A 9,786-nucleotide genomic window follows, 5' to 3' on the forward strand; every position below is an offset into this window, starting at 1 on the left:
TTGCAAATGTTTCTCTTTTTGCATTACCTGCTGGGGAGCTCAGAGCCACAATTATGGCCCATGCGTGGCAAAGGTTCAGAACAACCCAACGTGGGTTTCATAGACTGACTTCTCTCTTCTAGCAACACCTTCTCTTGACCTCTGTTCTAATTGATGTTCTCTGGCTGCCTTGCAACCCTTTGTACTCCAATCTTTCTGGACCCCAAAAGGGCTGATAAGGACAGCAGCTCCTGTCTGCTTGGCATTTGGGCCTTACAAGAATTCTCCCATTGAAGAATCCCCATTGTACAGACAAGGGGACTGCCGCACAGAGAGGTTGTGACAGCTAGCCCAGGAACACCAGCTAAGAGAACAGAGAATGTGGGCTGGGCTTGATTCCAGGCAGTCGGATTTGAGAGCCTGGGCTACACGCACCCTGGCATGCCCCACGCGCCGTGGCAAAGCGCCGTCTGAGCGAGTTGCACCCACCAGCAGGAAGGTGCGCGGGGCGGCCTCCTCCGCCATCAGAGCCCAGGTTTTGAACGCGGGACCGCACTAGCATAAATAATCGTTTACAAACATGCTCCACCACACATCGATCCGGGGGGCGGGAGATCTCGAAAGTGCTGCCTCAGGGAAACCTGCTCCCTCGGGCGGCGGCAGCCAGCCCAGTCCACACGCCGGGCCTGCCTGATGCTTTAGCTTCCATTCACAGACCTCTCGTGGGTGTCCCTACTGTGTGCCCCTGTCCTAACCCAGGTGACAGGGACACCAGGTCATCTCAAACCTGTTCGGGCACCCAGGGTGAGGAGAGAGACAGCAAGCAATGCAGCCCACTGTGCTGGGAGCGGGGCGCTTAGTAGGTCCTCAGGCAGGGAAGCAGGAGAGATTTTTGCTGGACAGAGGCAGGAGCACAGTCGGGCCCTCTTGTGGATGCTGACTGCTGACCTCTGACCCTTGACACCCTGCCTCGGCTGGGCCCAGGGTGCTGCCCTCCTTCTAGGACAACAGCCAACAGGGCTGAGCACAGGCCAGGTGCTGGGTGCAAGCGCTTGACTTACATTCACTCACAATAATTCCATGCGATCCCCACTCTACAGGTGGGGAAACTGAGGCATGAGGAATTGAGTGAGTTGCCCAGAGTTGGGGGGAGGAGCCGGCCACAGGAGCTCGGGCCTGTCCCGTTGCAAACCCCACAGCTACATCCACACCCCAGTTCTGTAATTGTCCAGGTAGCCAGGGAGCTGGAGCCTCAGTTTTCTCACCCATAAAATGGGAATGATCGCCCTGACCTCGCAACCTGAGAGTAGAGGGTGGGAGGAAGTAAACTTAGGCAACAATCTGATGATTCTATTGTTTTCTTAATTTTCTTAGGGACAGGGTCTCGCTCTGTCACCCAGGCTGGAGTGCAGTAATGCAATCACAGGTCATTGCAGCCTCCAACTCCTGGGCTCAAGCGATCCTCCTGCCTCAGCCTCCCAAGTAGCTGGGACTACAGGCGCCACCACCATGCCCAGCTAATTTTTCTATTTTTTGTAGAGACAGGGTATCGCTATGTTGCCCAGGCTGGTCTTGAACTCCTGAGCTCAAGTGATCCTCCCGCCTCGGCCTCCCAGAGTGCTGGATTTACAGGCATGGGCCACCGCACCAGCCTCTGAGTCCACGCCCCCCTCTCCATCCCGGCCTCACCCTGGGCGACTCCTGGGAGACTGTCACTCTGCCTCAGTCTCCTCCATCCACTCCTTCTCACAGCTCTGCCATTTCTGTTCCCTTAAGAGGAGTCAGGAAAAAAGAGCCTGGCCTTAGGAAGGTCTAAGGATCGAAAGATGACGGCTGTGGGGCGGAGGCTGGCCGACCCCAGGCTGCCTTAATCCACCTGCCCAGGGACCCGGTGCGGGTGCTGCGTGTTCCAGAAATCAGCCTCTGGGGCAGCAGTTGCAGGGGACCTGCCTTGGGCTGGTGGGGGAGGAGCCTGCTCAGCCCTTTGTCCGCCCCTCACCCTCCTCCTGGCCTCCTTGGCAGAGCCGCCTCGCTCCCCCAGGATCAATGCAGGATCAATCCCAATGGCTGGGTGGGGGCTGGGTGGGGGCCGTCCTTTCGGAGGCCTTCTCCCCTTCCCCTCTCCTCCCTCCTCTGCCCCTCCCCGCCAAGCCTCAGTCCTCTGATCCCCGCGTGGGTTTGCTCTTGCTGTCCAGCAAGTGGACACAGCTTGCTGTCTCCACCTGCCATGGCCTTTGCATAGTGCCACCAGGTGTCCTTGAGTGTGTGCTGCGTGTTTTGTCCCCATTCCACAGATGGGGAAACTGAGGCTCTGGAAGGGTCAGAGATGTGGGTCACAGGAGCTGGGATTCTAATGCAGAGCCCGTCCCTCACCTTGCAGGGGGCCCCGGGGGTGGAGCCCCAGAGGGCTGGGGTCCTAGGCCAGCTGCCGTGCAAACCAGCCCCGTTCAAAATGCCCCCCAGGGCAACCAGCCTGGGCCTCAGTCTCCCTGCCTGGGAGATGGGCGCGACCAATTAGCCACAGCAGCTGAGCCTGGGCCCCACACACACCTCCTCTGCCCCCACCTATCATTCTGCTTCTCAGAGCCGCAGGGCTTTGGTTTTTTCCAAGGTAGCTGAGAGGTGTCCACTCTGGGAGGTCCCTTGGACCTGCCTCAGTTTCCTCATCTGTAAAACAAGCAAAGGGGGCAGCCAGAGGACTTCTGGGTCCCTCCGCAACTGTCCCTCTGCCTGCTGGCGCTGTGACCCCAGGGAAGCCCCTTGCGCTGTGCCCGGGCCTGGCAGCCTCCCGGGGACCGTCCTGATGGGCCGACACTCCGGGTCTCTCACTCTCCACGGACGCCCCTCCCAGGCTCTCACCTCCAGGTGCAGGGTGGGAGTGCGGAGGGGCTGCAGGGAAAGGCTGCGTCTTACCTCCCAGCGCACAGGGAATTCAATAACACCAGAAACGTTTTGTTTTGTTTTGTTTAAAGCGAGGAGGAGGACGAGAGGGAAGCCCGGCAGCCCAGCCGAGGTGCGGGGATTTATCGCGGAGGCAATTACCGCGCAGCGTCCGGCCGGGGCCGTCGGGAGGGGCCCGGTGCTCATTAGGGAGGGGGCTGAGCTGCGATTACAGCTGTTAGCACGGGCGGCGCGGGCGGGGGGAGGAGGAGGGAGGAGGGGAGGGAGAGAAGAGGAGGGGGAGGGGAGGGCTGGAGGGGGAAGAAGGTAGGAGAAAGAGGAGGCCACGAGGGGGAGAGGGAGGAGGAGGGACAATGGGAAGAAGGGTCCTTGGAGACCCCCAACCTGGCCTCGCCCTGACGGAATATCAAGCCCCTCCTTCTCCTTCCCAGAGGGAAGAACTGAGGCCCAGAGGGAAGTCCTAGTTCTGACACCCCACAGCTGCCCCTCCTGGACCGCCAGCCCCCCAACCGCCCTCTCTCCCCTGCCCCACCGCCCTGGCCGCCCCTGCACACCTGACCGCCAGGAGCAGGGGCTGGAATCGGGGAGGCTGAGCTGCCGCCCACTGGCAGGGCCTGGGGGTTCCTGGATTGTCCCCAGGGCTGGGCTGGTTGGGGCGAGCCTGTTGCAGGGACGCTCTCTATGACTGGAATCCACCCAGGAATTCAGCCACAGCTTCAGCGTGGCCCACGTGAGTGTGTCCGGACAACTGGACACACGCTGGGGTCGGGGCACCAGCCTGTAGCCCGGGGGCAATCGCAGAACCTCCCTGTGCCTCAGCGTCCTCATCTGGAAAATGGGAATAAGTAGAGTTGCTGCCTCACGGCACAGCGGGCTGACACGGCGGTGAGGGAGGTGGAACGGGCTGGCTGGGTGCATCAGGCCCCCTGGGAACGGGGGACTCCCACCCCTACCCCCAGCGAGGGCGGAGTGAGGCTGGCGCTGATTCCCCGAAGGAAGAGAACGAGTTTCCTCTCTGCACGCGGTGACTCACCTGCCCCGCTCAGGAACAAACAGCTCCCTGCCCGCCACACACACACACACACACACACACACGCACACACACGCACACACACACGTGTGTGCACATGCTATCCCCAGTTGTGCATACTGCACAGGGAGAGGGATTATTCAAAGGCCTCCAAGGACCCTCCCCTGCTTGGCCTCCCAGCCAGGGAGAAAAAGCCCAATCCCCTCTTAGCCTGGCATTCAAGGCCTGGCTATGACCACCCCACCACCACCAATACTCGGCCTAGTTCCCGCGTTATCTCATTGACTCATTCAGCAAATACTAGTGCAGGCCTGGGAGGTGCCGCCACTGGGCTAATGCCAGACTCCTGCCCCCCGCCCCCCTCCCTCCCTAAATCACAAGGAGTCTTTTCATCTCTTGATTTACCTATCTCACTGTAACTCCTGCACATCCTACAAAACCCAGTCTCAAGGGCCCTCCTCCAGGCTGATGGGGATGACTGTGTGGTCTTCATCTTCCCCTCCCTAAGCCTGAGAGCTCCAGAGGGAGGAGCAGGGGCCGAGGCCCCAGCTCTAGGGTAGGGGTGCACAGAGAGGTCTGTCAAATCCAGTGAATGGCCCAGCCCCACGCCCGCCTGGGCAGGCAGATTCGCCTGGGGTACCTGTGTCCCCTTCCCCCAGACCCAACCGCGCCTCCCCGCCCAGAGGTACAGGAGGGGAGACTGACCGAGGGGTGGCAGGGATGTGGCGGTGGTCGGTCTAGCGGGGATGGGGTGCTGTTCCTCCTCCCCGCCCCGCCCAGCGGAAACGATGGAAAGGGCGCGGTGTGTTCAAATAAATGGCGAGTTGATCCGGCGCCAGGCCAGGTCGGGGACGAAGCCCCAGGCCAGATGCCGCCCAGCGGCACCCACTGGGGTGGGGTCCTCACTCCCCGCCCGGCCTCTGCGTCTGGGAAGTGGGCGCTCGCCCAGCTCGGTCCTCCCGCCTCTGTCATCCTGTTCCTGGCTCTGGAGCTCTGAGCGTGGACACCCCCGGGTGGGTGTCAAAGCCGGCGACCTCCGGCTTCGCAGAGCCAGCGGCGGGGGGAGGGTACCGCGCCCAGGTACGCCCGGAGGGCAGCCCTGCTAGGGTCCCCCAGCCTGGGCTCTCCGCAAAGGGACCCTCTTGTCCCACCGCACCGCGCTCCGGGACCTGCCGGCTGGCTGCCTTGCAGCTGGGAGGACAGCACCGAGAATTAAACACGCATATTTACATTTTTAATTGTCAAAGAAGCTTCTCTTCCGGGAAGGGCGCAGAGGGCGCTCCGGTGGTCTAACCCAGGGCCAGGGCCACGTGGGGTCCGGGGTCGCGCTCAGCTGCGGGCCCCAGGACGGGGGCGGCGATTGGGCCCCTCCGGAGCGGAGCGTGGCGCCCAACGCGGGTTTCGTTGCGCCCGGGAAGCCGGCGGCCTGCAGAGCCGGAGCCGCGCGCGGCCAGCCCAGCCTGGGGGGGGCGTCCTGAGGCACCCCTGGGCCGGCCCGTTCCCCTCCCCCACGCTCCTGGAGGCTGCAGCCCACGCCTACCCCGCACCCCATTTTCTGAGACTGCAAAGTCCAGCACCAACGCGCAGTTTTCTCAGGAGCGCATGTTGGGGGGGGGGTTGCGGTGATTTCAATGCAGCCCAGAGAGGAGGGGTCCAGGCCAGAAGGAGGGGGCGCATTCCTGTCCCCAGACACATCTGGCTGCGCCTCAGACCCCCAGCCTCCGACCTGCACCTCCAGGCCAGGCGCAGAGGAAGCGAAAGCAGGTGGGGGGAGGGAGCAGAGTGCCCGACCTCCGGCCTGAGCGAAGACCCGTGCACTCCCCTGGGAGCCCTAAGATACCCTAGCCCCAGCGTGTCACTTCATAGATGGGAAAACTGAGGCGTGGCTAGGGTGCCTGGGCGTCCCCCGCACCTGCCCCAAACCCGAGCTCTGGGAGCTGGGGAGATGGCATTTCTGCCTCTAATTGTGTCCCTCCTACTGAACTCTGGGGCCGAAGGAGGCCAGCTGCTGAGGGAGGGGTCGAGGACGCGGGGCCCCAGGGACCCCCGGCCCGCCCCTGGCCCGCCGCGGCCGCCCAGCCCCGGGGCCCCTGCGCAAACAAGCGGCGTGTTTGCCGAGCGCGCGGCGGGCGGCGCGGCCCGAGAGCGATGAGGATTCGATGGAGCCGCGCGCCGCGGCAGGGGCGACGGAGCCAGAGCGGGCGCGGGGATCGATCGGGCGCAGCTGTCGCCAAAGAGCCCGTGGGAGCATCCTACCCCGCGGGCCAGCGCTGCTCGGGCGCCCCGAGACCGCGAGCAGGAAACCCGGGACGTCGGGCCCGCCAGGGGCGAAACTCCAACGTCGCGGCACCCCGGGTTGGGAGCCCCGGACGTCTGCGCGCCCAGCGTCCGAGAGTTGGAACCTTGGGGCGCCGCGCGCTCAGCCCTGCCGGGACCTCAGCCAGGCCGGAAAAGCCCGGTCCCTCCTTGTCAAAACCTAAATAAAGTCCCCCGACCCCGCCCGAACGAAGGCGGCTGGAGTCCGGCCGGAGGACGAGGGCCGCAGCAGGTGCGCGCGGCCCGGATTTGGGGCGTCCGCAGGTTTGGGGGGCTGGGGTGGGACCTGTGCGGACCTAAGGCTCGGGCGGGGCGGGAGCGGGGCCCGAATCACCGTCACTTGTTAAAACCTCGCTCTAAGAAAAGGGGGAGGAGTGCGTAGCGGCCGGCGGCTTTCATTTCCGTGGGAGACAAATGGAAGTAGACAATCCGCCGCCGACCCTGGAGGGACTTGGGGGAGACCCAGGAAAGGGAAACTTCGGGTCTCTATGCCCCTCAATATTTTCAGCTGCGACGGGAGAGTCCACAACAGCAGGCAGGGCAGCGCGGCCAGGAAGGCGGCTGCAGGACACTGATTAAGGCGGATTGGGGCTTGGGGGTGACTTACGCAAGGTGAAACCCGCTGGGCCCCCAGGGCCTGGAGGAGGCCCAAGCCCCAGTCAGTCTCCCTCCATTCGCGGGACTCGCCAAGCCCTCAGCTTATCCGGCAGAGGCTGCGTGGGGGCCTGGGCACAGAGAGGGTACGTGTTGGCCCGGGGCAGCCCAGCACCTGCTGAGGTACCCTAAGTCGCAGGGGAAACTGAGGCCAGAGAGGCAGGGATGTAGCCCAGGTCCCAGAGGAGTGGGAATGGGGGGCGCCCAGTCCCCATCCATCCAACCCCTCCCCTGCTTGCAATTTCCCTAATGACTCAAATCGATCAAGGCCTGAGCCTGCAGCCTGTCCCGACAGAAACCAGCTCGATTCTATTTTACTAATTAATAAAAGGCCGCTGGTGGGGGTGGGAAATGCAGGATTGGGGTCCCAGGGGGCCACACTCCCTCTCTGGGGCCCCGCAAATTTTTGCTCCACCTCCCAGGAGGAGCTCAGCCTGGGCCAGAAGCGAGATCCCTGTCCCTGGGGGAGTCCAAGTCCTCATCAGCCTACGGCAGGGGGGGGTGCTGCACGCACCTGCATAAGTTTGGTTCCACCAGGCCGGGCCGCCCCTTCTGAGTCGTGGGAGCTTGGAAGCGGGTCTTAGGGTGTCCTGAGGCAGCAGAGGGGAGGAGGCCCCTTCCCCTCAAAGCCGGAGAGTCACCTCTTTTCTTTCAAAATGGACACTTTCCCTGTTAGAAAAGCCACACGTTTGTTGTAAAAATGAGAATGAGAATCGAAGTGTAGGAGATATTTTTGAAAAGCAAGCCCACATGCTCCCAACCCCCTGCCCCCACCCCAGGAGCTCCCCGAGATTGACATTTGGGGGATCTTTCTTCCCCCTTGTGCTTTCCCACCGTGGAGCCCCCAGCCCCCACCTGGCCTGGGCTTCCTCGGCGGCCGGCTGGGATGCTACCGTTTATGGCGGCTGATTGATCGTTAGATCACGCGATTATTTTTAATTATCTGTGATTGTTGGAGGGTGGGATTGAGGAGCCCGGGCTGGGGCTTGGCACAGCCCGACTGGGAATCTGTCCCCAGGGTGGGGGATGCTCAGCTGTTGGGACCTGCCCCTACCTGCTCTGTCTTCCCACCTGGAAGATGGGTGTGATTGCGTAAACTACCCTGCAACTGAGATGTCCAAGGACCTGGACTTGGGGAGATGCAGCCCTTGGACAGACACAGGCAGTGGGCAGCCCTGCCACCACCCACTACCACCGCCTACGGGGGGTCTGAGGCCGGTGGAGACCAGTGGTGTGACTCCATCCTCTGCGGCTGGGTGAGGAGAGTGTGTCTGGTAAACAGTAGGCACTTCCTCAATGCACTAACAGGGGTCCCTTTAACCCTATTCCACCCCAGGACTTGGGGATCTGATCTCTCCAGCCCCCCACTCCCCACTCCCGCTGTGGCCAGCATAGACCGGCCTCCAGCCTTCAGCTGGGACAGGCCAGAAGGCACCCCTTCCACATGACAGAAAGGGAAACTGAGATACAGAAAAAGCCCTGGTACAGGGCCAAGCCCAGTCATGGTCCAGGAAGTCACATCTCCAATGAGTGACCATGTCTGGGGCCCCCCGCCCCTCCACCAGGTCCAAGGTCTGAGGCCTGCAGCTGGGGACAGGGGCTGCCCAGAGGGTTTGCACATACTGGGGAGGGACCCCTCCACCCTCAGCTTACAGCCCTTGGCTCTCCCCACTGGGATGGGGGATTGGGGACCCCAGAAGAAAGCCCTATTAACTCTACCCTCTTTCCTCTTCTAGAAAATGGGCAGTGGGAGGAAGCATACATAGTGGGGAAGGAGGAGGGGGCTGGGCTGAGTCTCCGCTCCCCCCCCCACATACTCTCGCCCCAAGATGGGGGTGCCTTATAGGTTCTGGCCTGGCCACTCCGGAGCCCCATCCCTGATCCCAGTCTTACTCCCCTGGAGGAATCTCATCCCCTGGGGAGTCTCTCTGATTATAGGAGCCCCCTACTTGTCCCGTTCCCATGGGCCCCTGGGCCCCCCCTATCTCCAGGTGGTGAGGAGAAGGGGCACTTTGGCTCCTCCGCCCAAAGGAGACACCCCAGGCACAAAGAGGAGTTAGCAGCAGGGACTTCTCAGGAAACAGACAGGAGGAGCCTCCTCAGCCTGAAGGTGACAGAGGTGCTTTAGAAGTCAGCCCCAGGCTCTGGGCACATTGTAGAAGGACCCTGGAATTGGAAAGGTCCTTAGACACCCCATGAAGCCAGGCACTCCATGTACAGTTGGGGAAACTGAGGCCAGGTGCCCACACATGGGTCAGATCCTGACACCTGCAGGGAGTGGAGGCAGGGAACCAGCCCACTTGCCCCCAGAGAGGTCGTGTGAGGGGGCTGTGACTCCCGATGATGTGCGTGCATGGGGAGCTGAGCGTGCAGAGGGCACCCACCTGGGGTTTGTTTCGGTGGAGGGGACACATGGATTGCAGGCATCCCTCCAGCCACACTCCCAGGGACTCCCTGGAGATGGACTTGACGGGGGGAGGGGGGGGAGCGCCAGGTAGGAAAGTGACATTCGGGACTCTCTGGAGAGAACCGCAGAGAGAGACATGAAATCAGAGACGCAGAGACCAGGCCCCCAGCCCGACCTCGGCAGAGTCTGTCCTCGGACCCCCACCGGTTGTCCCCCCAGGGGGCGCAGGCGGGCGCAGAGGCAGGGGACCACAGAAACCAGAGTCTGGTCCACTCCTGCCTTCCTGGCGCTCGAGGGGACCAGGGCGGGCAGAGAGCGAGACGGCGGGAGGTGGCGGCGGGAGCGGGTGGGCGGGGGCGCTGACGTCAGACCCGGGCCCGGGCGCCGGCGGCCGCTCCCCCGCCACATCCTGGTGGCCGCGCTCGCAGCCGGACCGGGCCAAGCGCCGCGCAGCCGGGCAGCCTCGCGCGCAGCCACCGGGGAGCGGGCGGGAGCCATG

Source organism: Propithecus coquereli, unplaced genomic scaffold, assembly GCF_000956105.1.
Source record: "Propithecus coquereli isolate 6110/MARCELLA unplaced genomic scaffold, Pcoq_1.0 Scaffold232, whole genome shotgun sequence".
Taxonomy (NCBI): Eukaryota; Metazoa; Chordata; class Mammalia; order Primates; family Indriidae; genus Propithecus; species Propithecus coquereli.